The following is a 24245-nucleotide window of genomic DNA, read 5'->3' on the forward strand; positions in this document are numbered from 1 at the left end:
ATGGTAATCCCGCTGAAGTGCCTTAGACAGCTGAACGATCGTAAGGCGGCACCGAATGAACATGCATACCGAGACTACCTTTTTGGCTAATAATGTGTGCTGATTTATTATCCGTTCTTTTATAAAAATGCGTATGAAAATGCATATAAAATGCGTATTTACAAGACCATACAGTTGCGTAACTCAGCGTTCTCGAACTATCGGGGCATTTTCGAAGCGTTCCTACGCGACTTCCCGAGAGTATCCAATCTCTGGCTTGAAAACTAATAGAGACTCTCGACTAAAAGCAAATCATCAGAGTGCGTGCATGTGCATGGTGCGGGAATACGCCGGAGAATCAGTTTTGTGCAGAGAGATAAAATTTAGACTGCATTTGATTTGCTTACTTTGAAGTTTCAATATTTGTAAACATTTAAAATGACAGTATAACGGAAACGATGTCTTAACACAACCTTCTATCGACATTATCCAAGCTTAATGTTGATATTGTTGTTATTTGCAGGCCATTTTTTTAGCTCGCGCTGTATCGACGCACTGCAGGTGTTTATAACGCTGTATGAGCTGTCACGTAACTGTCCCATGGCTGAATCACCACTAAACATTGTAAATTCATGTGTGGGAGTTCTGCATTAAACAAAATAAATGGTCGATGAAACAGGCGACTTGAAGTGAACGCGATCCAGTCAACCTACCAGAAAATAAGTTCGAAACAAGCAACAAGGTACCTGCGTAACACCAAAAGAATAGAGCCATATCTAGGAGCTTCCGATTTGGCAGCACATCTATGGTGCTTCGCTTAAGCTAGTGCACTCAAGCTCGCCCTACGTGCTACCTATGTATCGGCTTGTCGTCGCCGTCAACTATCTTCGGCCTCCTTTATGAGGCGCTGAACAACACATTTTCGAACGGTGGTTAAATGAGGGTATTGCATCCGTTTTAAGCTGCACTTAAGAACACTCCTTTCCAAAGCACATTTCAGCCTCTCTAACAACGAACGCAACATTTCAAGTCATGTGTAACGTGCCACAGCTCAATGAATTGCTCTATAATGGTGGTTTGCAAGGTCTTAGCACCAAAGCGCCTTGTCCCACGCCGCCTGTATTCCTCTGAGACCTTACTGCGTGATGTGACGGCAGTCCTTTCTCTCTAACATTGCCCATTGTGGTGTTTTCCACATGTCCACTCATTCTTTCCGTTTCCTTCCAAGACTATTTTTTATCCTCTCCAACGCCACGCGATGATTACGTAATCGTATGAATTATATTGCATGCGCTTTGAAAGCCGGGTTTATTGAATTTTTCTCAAGCTTTTCCTCATAAGCTACAGTGAGCGAACTCAAGTGCTCATTTCTTTGCAATGGCGGAACACCGAATTAAAGTACAAAAAAATCACAACTCACAGGAATATTGGGGTCTGATGCAGCTTTGAATACTTTTGCAGCTGTGAATGGATGTGAGAAGGCGCGAAGACAATCGCATTCGCGAGGAAACGGGAAAACAAATGATTGTTCGTGTGCTTTTGTTGAAAGTAAAACTGCACGAGATGATGGACAAATGGCAAACACACAGTTTTATTTCTAGTTACCCAACAGAGGGAATCCTAATAACAGTTGCTTTGAGTAGAAGGAAGCTCACTGAGCAGATGGAAGTCTCCGCATGTGTACTATATTTGTAATGTACGCTTGGCATCATCAAACAAGCACTACAGTTATTGTACTTCTCGAACCGAAGCTGACAATTGTGCAGAAAGGTTTCGATAATTTCCGTTTTGCCTGACAAAAGACCAACAATGGAACGTCAAGCTCATACAATCCTGTCGGTACTGTCTCTATTCTATGCTTCAAGTAAGTTTGAAACGATATTATGCAGCCCAGTTGGTGTTAGTGCCATGTTAGTGCAGCACAGACATGCTCTGACCTGATTGGACGATCTGCTAAAGTAGCATTATATAATTTTAACGGCATAACTAGATGCACGCTTTTGCCAAGATACCTTGTGTTGCTTCGGATTTGACTCGAAAAGCAAACAGCAAGTCTCCTGGCTCTGCAATAAAATAAATTATTTAATAGCCACTTTCTGGCATTACCTTTACGTTAACATTTTTGCACAGAAAAGCATTCGTGTGGATCTATTGAGTTTTTTTGTGTAATTAAATGACAAAATATTGGCCTCAGTATTGGTATCAGCCAACTTGATGTGTGGGTAACATATTCGGTATTTAATCCCTGAAGCAGTCTTCAAAAAGATTGGACTAGTGGAGAAAGTAAAAATTTCGTACCTGGCCTTTTAATTAGCTCTATTTAAAACTTTGAATAAGAATTCGGAAGCTACGACATTTTACGGTTGAAAAAACACGGGGACCACGGCCATGCCTCCTGAACCATGCACCTGAATAATTCTTCTCTTAAACATATATAAGGTTTATCATTACCCTTTTTGTTTTAACCAAGAAAATAATTTTTGAAGATCCCTATTGAAGCCAACGGGGAAGTTCGATGACGAAGCTGCCATATGATCAAATGGAGAGTTGGTCGACACCCTCAGTTTTGATGTCGCCGATATCAAGACCTTCAATTTCGATGATCATATCCCAAGTAACGTGCGTTCTTTAGGGATTTCTAACAAACGAGTATGCCATAAACTGTGACGCCTTATCGAGGACTGCCCTCAAGTTAATATTCTAAAAACATAACGACTTTCTGTTATTCATTTCAATGTAACGTTATAATTGCCGCCTTGACGTAAACTGCGTGTGCGAAAACGAGGTGCATTTCACTCACCCCGTGTTTATGAAAAAATGTCTATTTTCTAAAGAAAGCAAGATAGATAGATATAGACCGGGTGTCCCAGCTATCTTTAGCCAAGGGTAAAAATACAGTATTAGAGGCACTCGAGTGTATTGCTGAAGGCTATCTTGGGCATTATAGACAATATTTTGTTATGAAATTATTTCATTTGTTAATTATGGTTATTTAACTAAATTGCTAAATATTGACTGAAGGAAGCAAATGGGATTTGCAAAGTTCGACAGCCTCTTCAGCAACCTCCCTTGCATTATTTGTGATCAAGAAAGTGTCACGTGTACCATTTTTTCCACGCGGCAAAGAAAGCACGCGAAAAAAAAATCACAGCATATCCGCGGAGTGAATGATGATGAGTGGGCGAAGCTGCGGAGGTTCATCGGTAAACCGTGAATCTTCCGTGAATTCTGCCCAGTACATCATCACCGATGTGAGATCGGGCGCGTTTATACTAAAGGTTCGATGAGAGTTATGACGACTTGCAGCTCACTTTAATTTTACATGTACGCTGTGAATTTTCATTGTTTAGAAAACCATTGCTTTAGAAAACATCTGGCGTCTTTCGTTAAGCAGCTGGCGTCTTTTCGTTTTGCTTTTAGAAAACATTTGGCGTCTCTCGTTGGTTTATTTCATCAATCAACGGCGTTTTGAACAATGTTTCATTGTTTAGTCACGCACAGGAGAAATCTCACCAGGCACTACCTTGGCAGTAAAGAATGGCTGCTAATGGGAATGAGAGACAGAAGAAGTCGGCTTTTAGCTAACACTTACACTTCTACTTCTACTAACGTTTCCTACTGGAACATGCCAATGGCTGCTAATGGGGAATGAGAGACCGAAGAATTCGGCTTTTAGTTAACGCGCACGCTGCGATTTTTTTATTGTTCAAACACGCACAGGAGAAATCTCCCACCGGCACCACCTTGGAGGTCAAGATCTGGTACTAGCGTTACGACTGGTTACGCACTACGAGGGACGAACGGGTGCCGCTTTAAGGAGCTTCGCCCCTAAAAAGATACACGTGACTACCGCATTCGCGCTGCTCTCAACCGTGGTTTCAGCGAACGAAATCAGCTGCGGCCGCTACTCACCGGCTCCGTTGCGGCGGTACGGCAATATGTTGGCGGTGGTTTCATGCCCCGCGCTCGCTACAACTTGCACCGTCACGCGCGCCAACTCGCTGACGCGCGCCATGAGACCACCTGAAACCACCATCAACTTATTGACCTGCCGCTGCAACGGAGCCGGAGAGTTGCGACCGCAGCTGATATCGTTCGCCCGAGCCACTGTTGAGAGGAGCATGATCGCGGTGCAAGAACGCGCTCGTCGCGTATTTTTTATTTTTGTTTTCTTTCTTACAGCGAAAGCTGTTGTAAGATCACAACAACGGCCGTCTTTGGCGCCATAGTTGTCTGCCGACGCCGCCGCCGGTGTTCGTAACCGCTATCGCGCGAGATAATGAAAAAGGTGACTGATCCCTCTGTCATAGGAATCCGTATAACACGAAAGTGAAACGTGTCATCACAGAAGTAGTTGATTGTTTATAGATCATTAGTATATGAGAGCATGTAATACAATGTCTGTTGTCGTTTGGCAGATATAGCACCGCTTGATGTGGGCGCACTCCTTGGCAGATATAGTACCGCTTGATGTGGACGCCTAGTGGCACATCTCCATACTGACGACTAACGCTCATGATCATGATTTGATCCTTGCAGTAGCTGAAGTTCTTCATATGTACGTGGACGCCGTATATGGTGAACCCCGCGCAAATATGGCATCAACAAGCGCATAGTGAACACTGATACTCGATATGCACTCATTCAAAGCGTCGTGAAACGCGAAGAGAAACGCTACGCGCGTCGTGTCTTCCCCCTAGCCTGGCCGTTATTTCTCAGAGGGCGAGCGGGGAACGCGGTGCGACAGCCAGGCGAGCGTCGGAGAGCTATTTCTCGATATGGATGGATGCTATGAACGAGGCTTGCGCAAAAGCCGCCACCTCGTGGTGCGTTAAAGCGCTGACGAAATTGCATTTCATTGGAAACGCGCCAAATCGGGCGGTCGTAGCAACGCCGCGTTTTTTCTTTCTTTTCTTTTTCGATCCTGGTGGCACACATGTCACCGCCCGTTATAAAGGGGACGCTCATAGCATCCATGCATCCTTCCATCCATCCATGGCAAGAGCGCTGAGCGAAAAGTTAAAGCTACAAGGCGCGTTCATGAAGCCTCCGTTATGTGTTTGACGGTAGCTCAGTGGGCTAAACGTCTGCAAGCCATCGTCGCTGACCGAGAGGTCATGGGTTCGACTCCTATCAACGGAACTTTTTCTTAGTTTTTTTTGTTGCCATTTGATGGCATTGATTTTGCTGACGTATTTCCGTGACGGAAATACGTCATGAATGTCTTGGTGGACCCCGGCATGAAACACTTTCAATTGAAAAAAAAAGAAAAAGATATCCAGGATGAAACGAGTTTTGAACCGCGGACCTCTGCGTGGGTGCCCACTATTGTACCTCAGAGCCATGCCGGTACTTGAAACTGCTCTTCACAAAGACCCTATACAAGCTTCATGTAGGGAGGGCGCCGCTTTAACACATGTAATATAGCGTGGTATAAGAGTAAAATAACAACCAGGCGTCACAGAACGCAAATTCTGTAACTAGGCGTCACACAATGCGAATTGCGCAACGAGTGGGATTTTGAATGTTTCCAACCCATTACAAAGGGATCTGCCAAACTTCTTCATCGTCATCAGGCACGGCATCAACAAAGTGCACAAAATACCTTACAGGTGCTTAGCGGGTACCACGGTTCTCCGCAGAATGACGAAAACTGGCATAGTGACTGCTTCCCTACTTCACAAAAATTATGATGGTATATAGCGTAGCGGGTTCCTCGCAAGTGCACTTCTATTGGTTGCCAAGGAAGCCCATAAGACCCCCATGATCCATTTCGTCAGGGTCTCAATAATTTTATTCCCCTCTCTCTCTTTCTCACGTTAACATATGTTATATAGCGTGGTGGGAGAGTGAAATAACGACAGGGCGTCACACAATGCAATTTACGTAACTTCATCGCATCAACAAAGTACGCACAATGCCTTACATACGTGTAGCTGGTACCTAGCTTCTCCGCAGAATGACGAATAATGGCGTAGTGGGTGCTTCCGAAGTTCCCAAAAAGTGTGATTTATGGTGTTGTGGGTACCTTGCTAGTGTACTTTTATTAGTAGCCCCAAGAGAGTTTATAACAGGCTCTAAAAATGCTACTCTTCCAGCGGTCGCTGTGGCTGCGCTGCGCTTTCCGCGCATTCCTGGTGTTTTTTATTTCGCGGGCTTTCTTGGCAGCTTGGAAAAAATGGTACATGGAGGACAACAAAAAAAATTCTGTTGTTTGCAAGCTGGCTGTCAGCAATATGCAAAAGATTTCACTCCCCTGCCTCTAATATTGCATTTTTTAACCCTTGTCAAAAGTTAGCTGGGACAACCGGTATATATATATATATATATATATATATATATATATATATATATATATATATATATTTCCTTCATTCATAGCGAGGGTCTCGTCCTGGCAGACTTAATGCCTTCAGGTAGTATGCGAGGGATTATTGGTCAGCTGCCAACTCGTAAAAAGATCACGTGCTACGTGACGCCAACAGGCAAAGAAATAGTGTTCCACACTCGCCGCCATGGCTGCGATTGGCGCTGACTAACACTCCTAGGTTTAAATCAACATATATACCCCAGAAAGTGGACGGGAGGATGACCGCCGCCGTAGCTCAGTGGTAGAGCATCGGACGCGTTATTCGAAGGTCGCAGGTTCGGTCCCTGCCGGCGGCAAGTCATCTTTTCGTCCACTTTACTTTCTTCACATTTATATTCTAAATACTACAGATAACACCCCCTGTACTTTCCTTGGCGTAATTGTCTGTTAGTTCTCATTAATATTGTGTCTAACAAAGATAAACGAGCCCTTGAAAAATCATCTGCTTTCCTTCATTCATAGCGAGGGTCTCGTCCTGGCAGACTTAATGCCTTCAGGTAGTATGCGAGGGATTATTGGTCAGCTGCCAACTCGTAAAAAGATCACGTGCTACGTGACGCCAACACGCAAAGAAATAGTGTTCCACACTCGCCGCCATGGCTGCGATTGGCGCTGACTAACACTCCTAGGTTTAAATCAACATATATACCCCAGAAAGTGGACGGGAGGATGACCGCCGCCGTAGCTCAGTGGTAGAGCATCGGACGCGTTATTCGAAGGTCGCAGGTTCGGTCCCTGCCGGCGGCAAGTCATCTTTTCGTCCACTTTACTTTCTTCACATTTATATTCTAAATACTACAGATAACACCCCCTGTACTTTCCTTGGCGTAATTTTCTGTTAGTTCTCATTAATATTGTGTCTAACAAATATATATATATATATATATATATATATATATATATATATATATATATATATATTGTGAGGACGAAGAGCGACACCGGTGCTGTGGCGCGCGGGCAGCTAGATAGGGGCAGAGGAAGAAGAGGTTTAGAATAGAACAGCTGGACCAGGATCGGGTGCTGTCTCTATCTCGTCCTTTACAATGGCGCAGCCTACAACGCAAGCCGAACCTTGCAGCTGAAGCCACCTGTCATCGCGCGTCGTCGGCAGCGCGGGTCTCTCCATCCTAGGAACGCCGTCCACGCTTCCTCGGTCATGGACACCTTGGCCCGACCGCTGCTACAGCTACCCATCCAACCATCCCAGGACGGCGTCCAGGCCTCCTCGGTGGCTCAAGGGCACGCTTACTCCGGCGCCGCCAAGACAGTGCACGGCCTACCGTTGCCCGGGAATGCTGCTCACGCTTCCCGTGGCGATACCCCCTCATCCAGGGCTCCACCGGCACCTGAGCCGCTTTGGGATGCGGTACAAGCTCCTTCGGACCAGCAGCCCGCCGTCATGGGCCCAACCACCGCCTACTGGTCCGACATGACTGGCTCCGCACGCGAACCATCGGAGAGCGCCGCGCACCTGCGGCGTACCATCGCGCGACTCCGCGTCACGGCCAACGCCTTGACAGCGTCGAGCTCTGCGCTGTTCCTTTCCATAATTCCGGCACTGACAGCAATCAACGCCATGTTGGATATAGCCACCTCGCTAGACCTCGAGGCCAGCTCGCCTGAGCAACGTAGAGAGCTCCGGTCAACCCTCAGCCAGGTCTCTATCCAGCTTGGTGATTTCGCGTACACAATCTACCGTTTCGCGCCTGCCGTATCACTATCCCAGGCTACCTTCGTACTACCGGAGTTCCGCGGCTTCCAGGACGACGCCGAAAAATGGGTGGCGACCGTCAACGCCCTGGGAGCTCGCGAAACCTGGACGGAGGCGCAGAAATGGTCCGTGGCGGTAGACCGCCTTCGGGAAGGCGCCGCGGCGTGGCACAGGTATGAAGGCGTGAGGCAGCAGTCCTGGGCAGGACGGAGTGCAGCCCTGATTGCCGCTTTCGGCTTGATGCCCGGTATCTTCGGTGCGTCCAAGACCTCCACCGAGGACGGAGTTATGGAGGGCCACAACCTCGAGGCTGCTACTGCGCAGTGCAGCTTAACGGAGAGCTTCCCAACCTCTCCTCGTACAAACTCTGGACTCACGCAGTGCTGTGGCACTGCGCCGATGTCCTACACAGGACCACTACGACAAGAAGCCGAGACTACATTCCGTTCACGGGATTTAGTAACGCGGGCCCCAGTATCATCTTCCCTTCAGGACATGGGCGTGCCGGCTCCTCTCGTGCTTGACACGCTGCCATTTCAGAAGGAGGACGACTCCATGACCATCAGCAACGTCTTCTCAGACTCGTCAGAGCTTCATCCGCGACTTCAAGCGCGTTCATTCGCCGCCTGCGCCGATGGCCACCTCGGGCTAAGAGAGCAAGAAAATGTGACAAGGGAACCCGAAAGTAAGAAGCAGCCTCAAATGGTCAGACCGGACGCACTGAAAGGAGAGGACCCGCAGCACATCATGGGAGACTTGCAGAGGATCGATGGAATGAAGCTCAATGCCCCCAACACGCTGATGTTGGGTGAGAAGGTTCTCCGGAACAAGCGCTCGAGTGTTGCCCAATCGCTAACCCTATCGCAGGTTGAGGTACCGTCAGCTATCCTCAAGCATCCTGTGCGGCACCCTTCAATTAAGGTGCCCGATGTGCCACTCGGATCGGCTCCAGAGCCGTCGGACATTGATGGAATACACAGTACGCGCTCCATTACTAACACAGAGAGAGTGGCCAAAGAAAAAGGCTTCTCAGTTTGGTCGAAGTCATGCAAGATTCTTTTTGCTGACAATTCCCCTTCTGGTATGACGCACCTGCCGTTTCCTTCGAGACACAGCGAAAGCCGGCCGCCAGATGCATCTTTCACAGCTCACATGATGTCACTGCTTGACCAAGACCGACCAGCGCGAGGAAGTCAGTGTCGCCCACCAGAGACGCTTCTCGCAGATTCCCCATCCACGTTGCGGTGTGGTGGGGGCCGACCACCACGAAGCAGTCAACCACGCCCACCAGAAACATTGTCGGCAGCTCCACGCGCTCGCAGTCATGGCCGAGTGTGAGGACGAAGAGCGACACCGGTGCTGTGGCGCGCGGGCAGCTAGATAGGGGCAGAGGAAGAAGAGGTTTAGAATAGAACAGCTGGACCAGGATCGGGTGCTGTCTCTATCTCGTCCTTTACAATATATATATATATATATATATACAGGGTGTCCCAGCTATCACGCAGCACGATTTAAAAAAAGAGGAACGGCGTTACGCGAAGCAAACAAATATAGTTATGACTAAATAATTAAACCTCATTAACGAACAAAAATAGCAGTGGCTACTCCACTGTACTAGGAGCAATATGCTGTACGTTTGCTTCGCGTAACGCCGTTCCTCTTTTTTCGTGCTGCGAGATAGCTGGGACACCCTGTATGTGTGTGTGTGTGTGTGTGTGTGTGTGTGTGTGTGTGTGTGTGTGTGTGTGTGTGTGTGTGTGTGTGTGTGTGTGTGTGTGTGCGTGTGTCGGTGTATGCGATTACTTGTGCCTTCCATTCATTACGCAGCAATTCATTCCTCGTGTGTTTACGCTGTCGCTCAGGCGCCGATGCGATGTTCAACGAGATATGCCTGATGCCACGCGATGTGGGAAAATGCGCGACGATATGCGAAGCGCAGTGGAAGTGGCACTACGATAACCTCACAGGAAAGTGTCATCCCTTTATGTACGCTGGCTTCGAAGGAAACAACAACAGATTCCGAGACTGTGAAACTTGCAAGCATGAATGCGAAGGTGAGCTTGATTCGTTTCCATGCGCAGAGTGTTTTCCCCAATAAAACCAACATTAGGGTCAGAAAATGAAAGATGTGTTCACCTAACGCCATTACCTCAGGTGCATCATGAAACGTGAAAGGGGACTTTGGACATCAGCACAAATGGAACAACACGTATCACGTAATCACAGATGACGCCACGGCAAGGTCATCTGTTACATAATCATGCGGACATATGAACAAAGTTTGTGACGTCAACATGACGTGGCTGCAACGTCACATAACATGAAACTACATGATGGCGTCATCACATGACATCTTCGCTTTGTCAAGTGTGAGCCAATCCCGGAGGAAGTGCCGCACCACGTGAGGCGGAGGAACGTTTGTGGAGAGGAGGATGAATACAGTGGGCTCACAAGTGAAATAAATCGTGCAACGGAAGAAGATTGATTGCAATTTCAAGTCGTCTTAGGCGAATGCATAAGAAAGTGTGTGACTTCTCTTACAACACTGAATGCCAGAGGCTTTGAGGTTGTATGGATCTTTAGCATGGACCTTTCAAAATAAGGGCAATTTCCTTTCAAGTTGCTCACTACATCATAATTGATAACAAGTGACAGTACTTGTTATAAGTGTTATTGTTTGATAGCGCTTAAATGAAATATGTTTGATTTATTAAGCTGGCTTCCATAACCTCATTTAATGTACAGTGTCTTAAAACAAGATGTGTAGAATACCATTTGTAAAAGCAAACTATTTCCTGTGCGATATCTTCTGCCGAAAAGAAAATTTGACACTTAAAATCAAAATTTGTTTTTTCCTCCCAAAGGGTAGGCAAATAGAAGTTTGCATGACAGAAAAATCTGCACCATACGCTGAGGTATTTAACTTCTCAATGTATCCTAGGTACATTGCTGCCTGTGTACAAATTTGGTTTTATTTAACTAAGCTTCAACGCTCAAGCTTCGTTTCGTTTATTTTCTTAATCATCGCTTTGTTGCTGTTCTCCTCCCTCCTCAATTCTAATACAAACCTTTGCCCCTTTCCACAATAGAGATGAAAAAAAGTAAAAAAAGAATAAATCAAGTAAATAAATATTAGAGTTAGCATTACCTTACAAGCTCAATCCTAAATACTGTGTTGCGCGTAAACAGAGATGGGCTGCAGAAATCGCTCGATGACCATCGACATTAGCAAGGAGTTCAAACCTGCGCCTAGGTCCTCTGGCATGACGCTAGCTATACGGCTGAATAGCCGTCTTGTCATGCTCTGTACTTAAAATAACAACTGATTACTATTTTGGGATATCTTCTAATTATGCAGAGTTAAGCATTTCAGGCGTCGGTATCGATGGAATATTTGACAATACATAGCGTGAGAGTGTAATTATATTCAACTTGGATATTGCGAATTGTGCCAAAGAACGTAGGCCTGTTTGAGGCATGCAGTTCACAAAATTTCGCCTACATGTATCGTCGTGTGCTAGGTCCTATTTGAAGCTACTTTATCACGTGAATGCCCCTTGGATGAATTATGTGCCTACTAATTATTATTTTTATATTTGCAGCCAAAGAATGTGCCCATTGAATGCGGTCAAGGGATACGTAGTTCCCAAAATAAACTTCTCGTTGAAGAGTATAAGTGTTTCAGCGCATTTGCTCGAATATTATTTTCTGGTATATAATGCAACCGGTATAAAGGACATTGTCTATCCAAAACACTTCCTAGACTTCATCGTAGAAATGTACTTGTGTGAATAATCACACTTATAAGAAATTATATGTATATAACGCAGATCTGCTTATTCAACATGCTTCACATGTCACCAATGACGTGCGGTATGCGGCAATTGCCTACATTATCTTGATGCAAAAGTGGAGGGCGGGCCCTAAGAGACACGGGCAAAGGAAGAAGTTGCCAACTTGATGACGGTTGCAGATTGGCCTAGTGGAATAAGACACTAACAAATGCACACTAAGTAAGGCCCACTTTAGGAGAATAATATATGCATGAGCATACATATTATGCATATTATGGATGACCTGCAAAAACAATCTCTTCAGTCAAGATAGAGGGCTGCTATGCTCAGCAGTGGCTGGGTATACTTGAGTAATGAAGGACCTGTCAGATTCTAGACAATCTGCAAAACGTATATATCAGAGAAAGAGAACGGAACGGTCTGATGGAATTCCCTTGATTTTCGGTAGTGCTAGCGTCCTCTAGATACTGCAGACGGAAATTTTCTCCAACAATGCCAAAACCCTTCGTTCATCGATATTCACTCGTGAAACCAGACCGCAACACTCGAAACCAGGCCACTACGCCGACTTCGGCTTCCCCCGTGTCGCCTGGCGAGGACGGGTTATACTCGCGAGCACCACGAGTAGAATACAGCATATCAGGGGATCCATGCATCTCCACACACCACGTGTCTTTCCTCGAACAGAGTAACCGCTCATCGATGTAAAGGACCGCGGAGCAGTCTTGACGATTTTGCACGAACACAATGAGCCAGAATAGCCAGTCCTAAGAGGCTCTCCTAAGAATATAGCCGGTCCTAAAGATATAGTTCTCTGCGTAAAGGGTGAAATTTCGTAGATGACATTAAACCTATGAATTTCTACACATGGCAGCGGCTCAGCTAAACTAGTTTTAAATGATGTCCATGATCTTCAGCATTATTTCATCATACGTAGTACCTGCGACCGAACATTTCCAACGTACATCAGTGAACTTTTCCGACTCTCTGTGAACAAATTCTGTTCCTAATAGTTAAAGTACTTTATATTTCTTTACGTTAAAAAAGGAGCAAGAGAAAGGGAGCACACCATCACAATTTACTACCCGACTCTGCGACCCCCAGTGTTCAGCGCGCGTGTCTGCCTGTGTTACAAAGTGCGCCATATCGACGTGAGCTGCACCACAGCGTTTAACTCGAAGTTTCTTTCCCTGAACTCCACGAATTACCCCAGCATCCTTTCGGGCTCCAAATATAGGGACTAATGTCATTTGAAAGTGCGACATTGTGTCAGGCGTATGAAGCAACCGGCGAGTCGTGTCACCTCAGCTCATCGGTGCAGTGAGCGTAGGGCTCTCGATGTCTGATCAACGCCATCATCCACGCGCCAGAGGTCTTAAATTCACCTCCAAATATGTCATTGTTCGCGTTTACGCTTATCAGTGATTTTATCAGGTACTTTTTAGGTGCGAAGCAGCTTATGGCCGAGTTCAATCCGGTGGTGTGCGTCCGGACCACGGTGGTAGAATAAAACAGGCGGCCCATCGAGCGCCGCGAGCGCGTCGCCGTACTGCTCGACTTGCTCGCGGCCGCCCCTAGGTTCGCGACGAGTGGTTGGGCCGAAAGACGCGCAACGCAAGCTCTCGTTGTGCTGTAAGAACTGGTTTCTCTACCTAATTTTGTGGCTTTAAAACGTTGTTTGTGTTTTACTAGCTTGTAGTGGCTGTCTGCCAGCTTCGACCACAAAAGTAAGAGCGCCAGGCTTTATGAAGCTTAAAATTTTCTAATCGGCGTGGGTAATCCCGATATGACTGTGACAGGGTGCCGATTGCAATCGTGAAAATTCCTACCGGCGAGTGTGCAGAGTAGAAAAAAAAACATGGCTGATCCCTCCGTCATAGGAATCGCTATAACACGAAAGTGAAACGTGTCTTAACAGAAGCAGTGCTTATTGTGTAGTGATATATGAGAGCTTGTACAATGTCTATTCGTGTTTGGCAGCTGTAGCACCGTTTGACGTGGATGCACCCATGCTGACAGCATGTCTCTATCGCGACGACTAACGCCCATGATCATGATTAAACCGTTGTGGTAGCTGACGGTGTGAACATATATTTGGACACAGCGAATCGTGAATCTTGCGTAAGGATGATATCAACAAGCTCATAATCAACACTGGTACCCGGTATGCGCTTCAAAGCGTCGTCAATTAAGGAGAGAATCGGCACGGTGTGCGCTTTCTAGTAATGGGTAGCCGACGCCTGTGCTCATGCATAGATAACACACAGTGCGCTTCCGCAACACGGGAGGTAGAGGTTCGTAGCCTGAGCCGTAAACGCGTGCGTCCCGCTGGCCTCTGTCTCGCAGGCGCGGCTCTCGCTCCACCAAGGCACGACATTCGCCCGTCGAAATCGCGTCCTTTCTGCAACGCAGATTGCAGCAGTTTTGTTAGTCGGTGCTCTCGCAATTGAAGCAGTCGGCGGCGGAGAAATCCCGTTGGTGCAGGTGGAAGCTGCAGCTGCTGCACTACTCCGATGAGCCGACGCACGCTAACACGAAGCCAAATGCAAAGAACGTAACTGCGTCAAGGGTGCGTCGGCGACGCCAGCGCTGCCAGTCTACCTCTCTGGTATCGAGACGCTTTAACCATTACCTCCGATATCGCGTGCAATCTCGGAGTAAGCGCTAGTAAGTGTCGATCGTGAAGCATTACTTCTTTTCACATCTCACAGACGGCGGCACCGACCCGCTCCACCCGCCGCGAAAGAGGATGTGTGAAAGATAATAGGGCGCGTTCGCGCCGTGTCTTGCATCTTCCGGGTTAGCTTACTCGGTAGAGCATTGGGCACTTGCCGTCGCGGCCGCAAACGTCGTGTGTTGATTCCCAGCGGGGTATCCTTTTCTTGGTTTTTTTCTTTCTCACCAGTTGGCATCCATTTTATCAACGTCATATCCGTGACGGATGTACTTGGTGGACCCCGGCATAAAACACTTTCGTGTTAAAAAATCTGCAGTGGCTTAGCTCTGTTATGCCAGGACATACGTAGCGTTAGCAAAGGTTCAGCTGATTATTCTTAGCTCTCCAGATTGTCTTGGATTATTAGCCTTATTCTGTTCATTATTCGTACTCTGAACCGCTAATTGCCAGGCAACTACTTCGGCATCCGATAAGATAAGCTTCTCGGCTCTTCTGCGCCGTAGAGCAGCATTTGCGCTCTCCTTCTCCATGGCATTATCCACCTACAAATGCCAGTCAGAGGTGCTATCAAGCGGCTACAGCACAGTGTCGGACGGCGACTGCACAACGAAGGCGAATAGCTGCGCGCGCGCTGGCGCCAATACGTCTCCCAAGGCTACGACGTCACTCTGGAAAGCGCAGACCGGCGGCGGCGAGTCGCGCGTGGTGGTGGCGGAGTTTGCGCGCGCGCCGACGCCAGTTTGTCTGCCGCGGCTACGACGCCACTCCTCCTAAACCCGCAGACAAGCAGCGGCGAGCCGCGCGTGGCGGTGTCGGAGAGCGCGTCAGATGCCAGCTCCAGTGACCCAGCTGTGTGACATCACTGATCCTCACGCATGCGCAGCACGGCTCATGAGGATCCACGCGAAATCGGCTCCGGCTAGGCAAGTGTAGCTAACGCTACAAAAGCATTTGGTTTTCACGTTATCGTATGTATGTCGGAGGACTGTAGCCGGTGGCCTTTCCGTGGAATTGCACTTCTCCACAACTGCAGCCGCTTTTCGTCTTTCGGCGCGGGGAAAAAACACAGCTTTTTGTAGCGTTAGCTACACTTGCCTAGCCAAAGCAGGTTTCGCGGGGGTCATCATGAGCAGTGCTGCGCATGCGCGCGCGACTCGCCGCTGCTGCTCTGCGCGTTCGGCATGTCTAGCCCGCGTTTCAGAGGAAACGCGGGCAAGACATGCCGAAATTCTCTCCTGCGCAACGCCGCGATGAGCTAGAGCGCATGCGCGTCCCCTCCCCTTCTCTCTCCTCTCCTATGCTGCCCCCTCTCGCCCGCCTGTCGACCGCGTTCCCCGCTCGCCCTGTGAGAATTAACGGCCAGGCTAGATGGAAGATACGACGCGCGTAGCGTCGCTCTTCGCGTTCCACGACGCGAGCTCGGTAGCATGCCCAACGAACGCCAACGGAACGCGATCGTGCAAGTGCTCCGGCTTCGCATCTACTCATGGTCCCCTTTAGCGGGAGATGGTGTATTCGCCTTCGCTGTGCAGTCGCCGTCTGACAGTGCGCTGGTGCCGCTTGATAGCGCCTCTGACTGGCGTTTGCAGGTGGGTAACGCCATGGAGAAGGAGAGCGCAAATGCTGCACAATGGTGCAGAAGAGCCGAGAAGGTTATGTCATCGGATCCCGAATTAGTTGCCTGGCAATTAGCGCTTCAGCGTAAGAAGAATGAAAAGAGCAACGCTAAACGTGCTGCGGAAAGCTAAACGTGCTGCGGAAATCAGGAAAGCTCAGAATAATCAGCTGAACCTTTGCTGACGCTACGTATATCCTGGCATAGCCGAGCTAAGCCACCGCAAATTTTTTTTTGCACGTTTTGTAGCCAGATTTGCAATTTGAAGCGAAGCAATTTCATCCTATGGTGGCCGCCGCATCAGCGGCACAGTTCGAGCCACCGTGGTTACAGCCGTGGTTCCAGCTTACAAAGTGAGCGGGAACACCGATGCGGTCGCGCGGGTTGGTTTGACAGAACGGAACAAACGCGACGCAACAGAGCGGATCTCAAGAAGTGGGATCACCTAATCACGACCAGCGTGATCTGGCCGTGACCATGACTCGAAGGCCGATTGCGACTTTGCGACGCTGGTTGCGTCGCATATGGACGTTCTTGCTCTTCGGACGCTTGCACCCACGGACGCCTCCGCATTTATCGAAGATGACTCAGCAGAGAGGAAGAGACGCCGCTGCAACGCTGGTAGTGTTGCATGCTTTCCTTAGTGGCGCGTCCGTTTTAAGCAACGGCAACTCTTCAGTGTTGTTCAAGGCCTCTCTGGTGTAATAAATACACCGCGGATCTTTTTCTCAAAAGTTAAAGATGTAAAATTGCAGTTTAAGTACTCGCGACGCACGCTGGCCACATGCTTTCAAATGCGCCGGAGCGAAGATATCGGACCAGAGTACCCCTGCTGCCACCTTGCGGAAGAGCGGCGGCAACTCGAGCACCTCCGTGACACGCGCGGCGCATTGGCGAAGCGGCGCGTCGGGCCACCTGTTATTCTACCACCGTAGTCCGGACCACCCTTACTGCGCATGCGCAAACCCTCTCCACAAACCTCCTCTTCACTCCCCCTCCCCTCGCCTACCGCCCTGTCCTTCTCTTCCCAACTCTTCTCTCCCCCTCCCTCTCCCCTCCCTTCCTGCCTCTCGCGCGCCTGTCGACGGCGTTTCGCGCTCGCCCTGTGAGAATTAACGGCCAGGCTAGAGGGAAGACACGACGCTCGTAGCGTTCCTCTTCGCGTTCCACAAAGCTTTGAATGGTTGGATGCAGCTTACGGCGCGGGACTTCGCCCCAGCTTAAGAACCTCACGAGCCAGCTCCGACAAAAACACCATCTCCCGCTCAGGCGAACCATCTCCCCGCTGTTTCGCATCCCCACATGGGTCCCCTTAGCGGGAGATGGTGTAATTGTTTTGCTCGTGCGCATACTTCTATGCTTTCGCAGATGATCGGCGTATTGCAGAATGGAAAGTAAAGTGGCTGGTCACGTCGCGGCACCTGGAGCGGAACATATCAGTCATGCGCTCCTTTCTAGGTGGCCTCTGGGATCCGCTTCGGCATCGTGACGGCGCATTGCGGGAGCTGATTGCGGAGGCCACGAAGAGGGAAGTGCAGCTCTGCCCGCTGAGTGCGCTGGTGTCGCCGGCGATGGCTTACCTTTCGACGAGTTAGTGAGGACAAGCAGTGCTGGGAAGGAGGGTAACCACCCATGACTGCCTTGATAGAGGTGCGTCACTTATTTTATGGTGCGAATAAATGGACGATTTTGTAGACTGAGCGCTGACAAAATTTCAAAAGGCCATTTCAGGGTCCCTTTAACAGGTTGGACAGGTTGGTGAAAGTAAAAAAATAGCCCATAAAGCACGAATAACAAACTTCATAATACTACATTTGTTACCATTGATCACGCAGTTCACGCTCGGTATATATTTCGAGTACAAAAAGAACGGTTGGAACTTTCGTAATTTCACTGCCTCAGTAGCTTTAAAGATATATTTCCCACTGACTGCTTACAGCGATGTCCAACATAGCATACGTCTGTTGCTAGCGTGCACACCCCACGGCCTTTTTATAGAAGCGAACAGCTGTCGATCAAAGGCAATCATTAGCGAGCGCTTTCATGGCATTGAGCTTCCAAATTCTGAACGGATAGAAAACCTCCATGCCGGATTCATTGATATTCCAGCTGTGGCGCGGAACGCCTTTTTGTGTACGAGGGCTGCTTGCGATCACTCAAGCTAGCTCGTGTATGTTATATCAAAGAATTGAAGAAAAGTCGCATGGCGGTGTCAAACAGGAAAAGGGGGTGGAGGAATCCTGTTAGTATCTTGGCCTTTAGCCTCGAGTGGTTGATTTATTTTGCGCTCTTAAACATTCTACCTAAGTAATGATTTTAAGTTTTTATCCTGGGAAATAAGCACTGTGTCTGCAGATTTCCAGCAAGCTGAAAGTTACGGCGCCGTAACCATCCTCTAGCTTTCCCATTTAACGAAACGCTAGGACGACTATGGAACGACAAGCTCACGCCCTTCTTTTGGTGCTGACCTTGCTTTACGTGCCAGGTAAGTATAAAAACATGCGCTGCGGCTTGTTGCTCCTAGTTTCTCTGAAACTTTCTTTACTATTAATTTCTATGCGAATAACCGGGGTAACAGGTGTGATTAAAGCGAGGTGTGTACCACAACGCAACTTTTTTTTAGAAGGAACATATCAAAACTTGTGGCGGTGCAAGCAAGGTGGTCGTAATTATTTTGACAGGTTATATTTCGTCCTCTCGCTATCCTTGACATGATATCATAACTGAAGAGAACATAGCTAAGGAATAACGGTATGAACAGGAATTTATTACAAGCAGTTTTTTTGTGATTGCGAAGGTTTGTGACAATTCATAGGCTCAAGCACACTGAATTACTGTACATAATTACTGTACATGTAATTATTTACTGGTACATAGCATGCTCATAGGAAACGCGCAGGAAGCTGAAGGCTGTAGTTACACCCCAATAAAGCCCCATCTGTCAATCTCTCTACCATGTTTGTGTGTTTCCCTCTTTTGCATTCGAAGCGAAGCACAAATGCTGGAATGATACGTTCGGACTTTTACTGGAACACGGTATGACGTCTTGAAAGTGAATTTTAGATTCGCTAGAACGAACAATCTTAGTCGCGCGGTTTATGCCAGCCATTAGGGCAGCATGAGCGACGAGAATTCGCATGTAACTGGAATACTAAGTTTTGTAGCATTGCATCTGTCTTGCTTGTTCGCATGTTTTGCATATATATCTCGTATTGAACGTGGCCGTATAGGAGTAAGAAGCGAGACTGCAAAAACATCGTATATTTTGTTTTTTCATGGACAGAATATTTGTCGGCGTTTTGGAGAGACACTCAAGATAATTTTTACGTAAAATTTCTTTCCAAGGTTACGTTCAAAATTTTTAACTATTTACAAAAGCAATTAAAGGTACATGTCCGCTTCAAGTAGGCTAGCCTTGCCACTGCAGCATTATAGCCGAGCGAAATGAGAAAGTGTGAAATTTCACAAAACGACTATATAGAATGGCGTTGGCCTTGCTATGCAAAACATTTCACCCCGCCTGTTGCAAGATGATGCAACAGATTCAGTTTAGGTGACAGTGCACAATAAATGTAAATAGGCAAAATGCAAGCGAGATGTGCTTTATTTTCGCCAACCCTATGGGTGCATCTCACCTTCTATGTTGTCTGCATCCATCAGATAGGACCACCTGAAAGTTGCACAGCACGCCGTTTACTAAAGAAACTATATGTAACGCATCCCAGTGTAATAAATCAACAACACTAAACAAATACATATATACCATATATACCAACAAATACATATAAATACATAATTGTCGCCGTTTTAGTCAATCCACGTCACTCCCATTCATTAAATCAACTGAACAAACCAAACGGTACCCAATAATTCATTTGCGCTCTAAGAAAAAAAAAACAGTATATTTCACTCTTTCGGTAAGACGTTATTAACCACGTACATGACTCTCATTAAAGAGACATGCTCAATCTCTTTCGGGTTGGTCAACTCTCCGACGAGAGTACAAAAATCTCCAAAGAGAGTTCACGTGTCTAATTTAGGAGGCTCATATACGTTCAGAAAAGAGTCAACAGACTGTTTTTTCTCAGGGTCGAAATTGACAGTGGGATGCATCAATTGATTAAAAAAAGAAAAAAAAACAACATGCATCACTAATATCACAGGCATGCGAACAAATCGAGGTGCTTTAGACGATGCCTGTGTCAGTGATTAACCTTCATCGCTAAAACAGCGTGATTTGCGTTTACTGCGAAATAAGTCTTATTTTGCTCTCTTCAGCTGAAATGCTCGACCCGTTATGCTCGATGCCGTTCGATGTTGGAAACTGCAAGATATGGAAGCTTGACTGGAAGTGGTACTACGATAGCGACACGGGGAACTGCAGACTCTTTCTCTACGTCGGCTGTGGCGGAAACAGAAACAGATTTGAAGATTGCCAAAGTTGTAAGCGAACGTGCAACGGTGAGCATAATTCCTAATCCCATCTGTGGAGTAAAATTAAAAAAAGTATTTATTACTGGGATGTTCAGTCAAAGCATGAGTATTCGCTTGGATACGTCATAGCCATATCTGCTGGAGTCATATCTAGTTTAGGTATCCGGTAAGTTTGCATTAACCTTGCTGCTAAAGCTTTTAAGAACAGCCATATCGCTCGCATCAATATCGCGTACAAAAAATCACTTAGTTTATAATTTCGGGGTGGACACTGGGAACTATTGACAGCAATTGCTACAGCATTTTTAATAAAAATACTGGCAGAAAAATAGCAATTTATATCATTGCATTTTTACAACAATGACGTAAAGCTGCTTAAGGCACTGACGGCTTTCAACGAATGAAGGGGAAATCCTGTACCTAAGCCTTGTTTTTCTCATTTACAGCTACAAAGTGTGCCTCGCGATCCCCCGGTCAGGATCCATACATGTGGAAATAAAATGGGCTTTCCTTCAAATTCGGTGTACGTACAGCTTATTGTCTCTGTATGACATTTCAATTCCTGCACCTTCCATCAAAATAAATTATCGGAGCGGTCACACCATTCGCATTTATCGAGAACCGACCTGCACCAATAGATAATACAACAGCTGAATGAAAATCTATGGGTACTTTTCCTATGCGTCTCATATCTGACAAGAGCAAAGGGTTGACAAATTTATTTCGTAACGTACAGGGTGTTGTAGGTCTTTCACATTTACAGTAGATCTTTCTTTTTCAGAAAAATTCCAGTCAGTTCGACAACGCTAAAACGGAACAAACTGCGTTTCAGTGCTGAGGATTCTTCGCCTGCCTCTGTTGACGCTAGGCTTGTGTTTCTCTGAGTCGAAGCTACGAGTTTACCTTTGTTTGTTGGCGCTTGGCCTGCATCTCACTCTTCCGAAGCAGAGCATTTCCTCGCAATCGCTCCCGTTTCCCATCCGCTTCGCTATTCGGTAGATCTGCGTCTGACTCCCGGCGCAGGCATTTCACAATCTCGGAATGACAAATTAGCCCTTCGGCGACGCTGGCGTTGAAGGGCAAGCAAGCGCTGGCGTTCCAAACGTGGAGCCTTCTCGGCATCCACAGCGGGAAAGGAAACTTTCCTTTTGGTATTGACCTGACCTGTAGCACTTTCTTCCGACCTATTTTGGTAGTTACTTGGCCTGTAGCGACCTCTTTTGACCTATTTAGGTAATAACTTTACCTGTAGCGCCAACTTTAACCTCTATTGGTGCTTTGAACATGTCGCCAAGAGACGACGTAAGACACCCGGGCCCCTAAAACCCGGGCCGCCCCTAATGTGCGCCGCACTTCAAATATATATATGGTTTGCATGAGCTAGCCTGTGACAACGTTCAAAAACATTATCGCTTGCGCTGCGAGGATGCAACTAACTTAGTATTCTTAGCAACCATTCTCGCAAATTCAGATCACTGTTTTTAGGTGCGTAGCACTTTAGGGGCCCTGCTTGTCGGCTTCCGCATGTCTGTGGCATGATCCCGCAAAAAACAAGTTGCCAAAACAGAACTAAAACGAGGCTAGCAATGCTCCAAACCAGTTCATAATAAAATTTCATGATTCAGAATAACTGAAAGTGCAGAAATGAGCAAGAATTTATTGCAGTAATAAGCAGAAAATCACTGAAAACGCTTTCGAATCCTACGGCTGACATCCCCACTGCACAAAAGAGGGCACCACCATCTCGTGAAGCGCGCGAACCTCCGCCCTCCGGTGCTTCTCCGGCATCCAATCATGCCGTGCTACGCACTTTTTCAGGTTTCACGTTAGTAGAGATGCATATACAGCAGGATTTAGAACTACCTCAAGACCTACACCAAGAACTTTTTTAAATACTCCTTGGGCGACGAGAGAAAAGCGCCATCGGGAATGCGGAATGCCTTTCGGCGTTCACAGAGCAAACTACTAACTCTGCTTCGCCCGTTCCTGAAGCGTTGTGTGGTATATGCATGACAACAGGCTCATACTTTTTATTTATATTTTTTAGCATGAACATAGTTATCTCAATATGAGCAACTTTTTTTTTGGAGGTTACGTTCCCTTTCTTAAATGCTGAAGTAGGAGGACGAGTTAAAAATATCAAGTCAGTGACATTGCATTCTGAGAATCAAAGGGCTTTAAAATAATCTGGGCTAGAAAGAAATCGTAATTAGGAGATTAGCAATGCGAGTAGGCTTTGGACACTGCAACATCCTCAGTTATGCTATCAATGCTACCTGTAAAAAAATGAAGATTAAGAGGCTTATAGGGAAGGAGATTATGGAATGAAACCAATTATTCCGGTTTCTGCATCGATTTAAATGCAGCAGATGTGATAGAAACGAAATAAACAGGGCACCCACATGTGACATAAAGAACTTATAAGCATCTTTTGTTCTGATAGGTGGCGTATTGGGGGAGAAAGTTTTGTCAACGAATGGTGATGCCTAAATGATATGTCATAGGTGACGGAGATGGCCGCCGCCGCTCAGGCGTGAAAATTCTTGCGAAGTGTGACGTTTGCTTCTATCGACGCCATTCCCTGAATAACAGTAGCAAGAGCGCCATTTCTGATGATTGCCGCTGGATGGGATGTGAAAGCGTTGAACAGGCACTGTCGTTGGAGCCAGCATTTCGATAAATGGACTCGTTAAGGCTGCATGGACGAATATATATCGACTTGTCGCAACGTTGGCTGTAGCCGCATATACTGTCCGACAATTTCTCGTCAATTCTAAGTGTCTATCTTGTCTGGAACATGTCTTCCTTGCCTGGATGTTCATGGCTAGTATGATTAGGGTAGTGTTGCACACCCCTACATGCATCATCATCACTCACTTCTGCTTGGAAGACTTGATGCGGATTACATAGAGCAGCACAAGCCATTTTCTATGCATAGCTGCTATCGTCGTTGTTCGATTGGGTATCGCTTGGATATCAGAGCACCAAGTATGGTAAATATTTAAAATGACTTTTTCGCCGTTGTTTCTATTTTTTTGCTCTCTTTGTAGCTGTTTCTCTGTCTTTCTCTGTGTATATATTTCTTTCCATTTCTCGCTACTTGTACCTTTTTTTATTTCTGGCTGCCTTTCTTTCTCTCTGTCTATTCCTCACTTCCTCCTATTTTTATCTCTTTCTCTCTTTCATTTTGTTTCTTTCCTTGTACACTATGTATTCGCACAGTGGTGCAGAATAAGGAATATTTATCGCATTCAACACAGCTATGTTGTTGTTAGCTTGTGCAACGTATGTGGATGTGACAGCAGCTGGTACAGTTGACGAAACGCACTTCAAACATGGATATTCCGCACAGTGTGATCAACGCTGGAATAGGCCGAAAGCCATCGTGGCAGTCTAAAGTATTTCGACGAAGGCATTGGTAAAACTGCAGCTGTGGTGAGGAATATAATTACAATGAGTTGAGATATATGCGCAGCCTTCTGCTAGCGAGATGAGCATACAATTTGCAAAAAAAAAACGTGAAACATTAGGCCTATTCACTCACACATTATATCGAAGCATACGTACACAGAGAAATAAAAATCGCATTTCTGTTTTCAGGCCTATGGCCATAACACGCTTTGACTATGTTCCGTTGTGAATCATGAAGAATTATGCCTCAA

The sequence above is a fragment of the Rhipicephalus sanguineus genome, chromosome 11 (assembly GCF_013339695.2).
Source record: "Rhipicephalus sanguineus isolate Rsan-2018 chromosome 11, BIME_Rsan_1.4, whole genome shotgun sequence".
Lineage (NCBI taxonomy): Eukaryota > Metazoa > Arthropoda > Arachnida > Ixodida > Ixodidae > Rhipicephalus > Rhipicephalus sanguineus.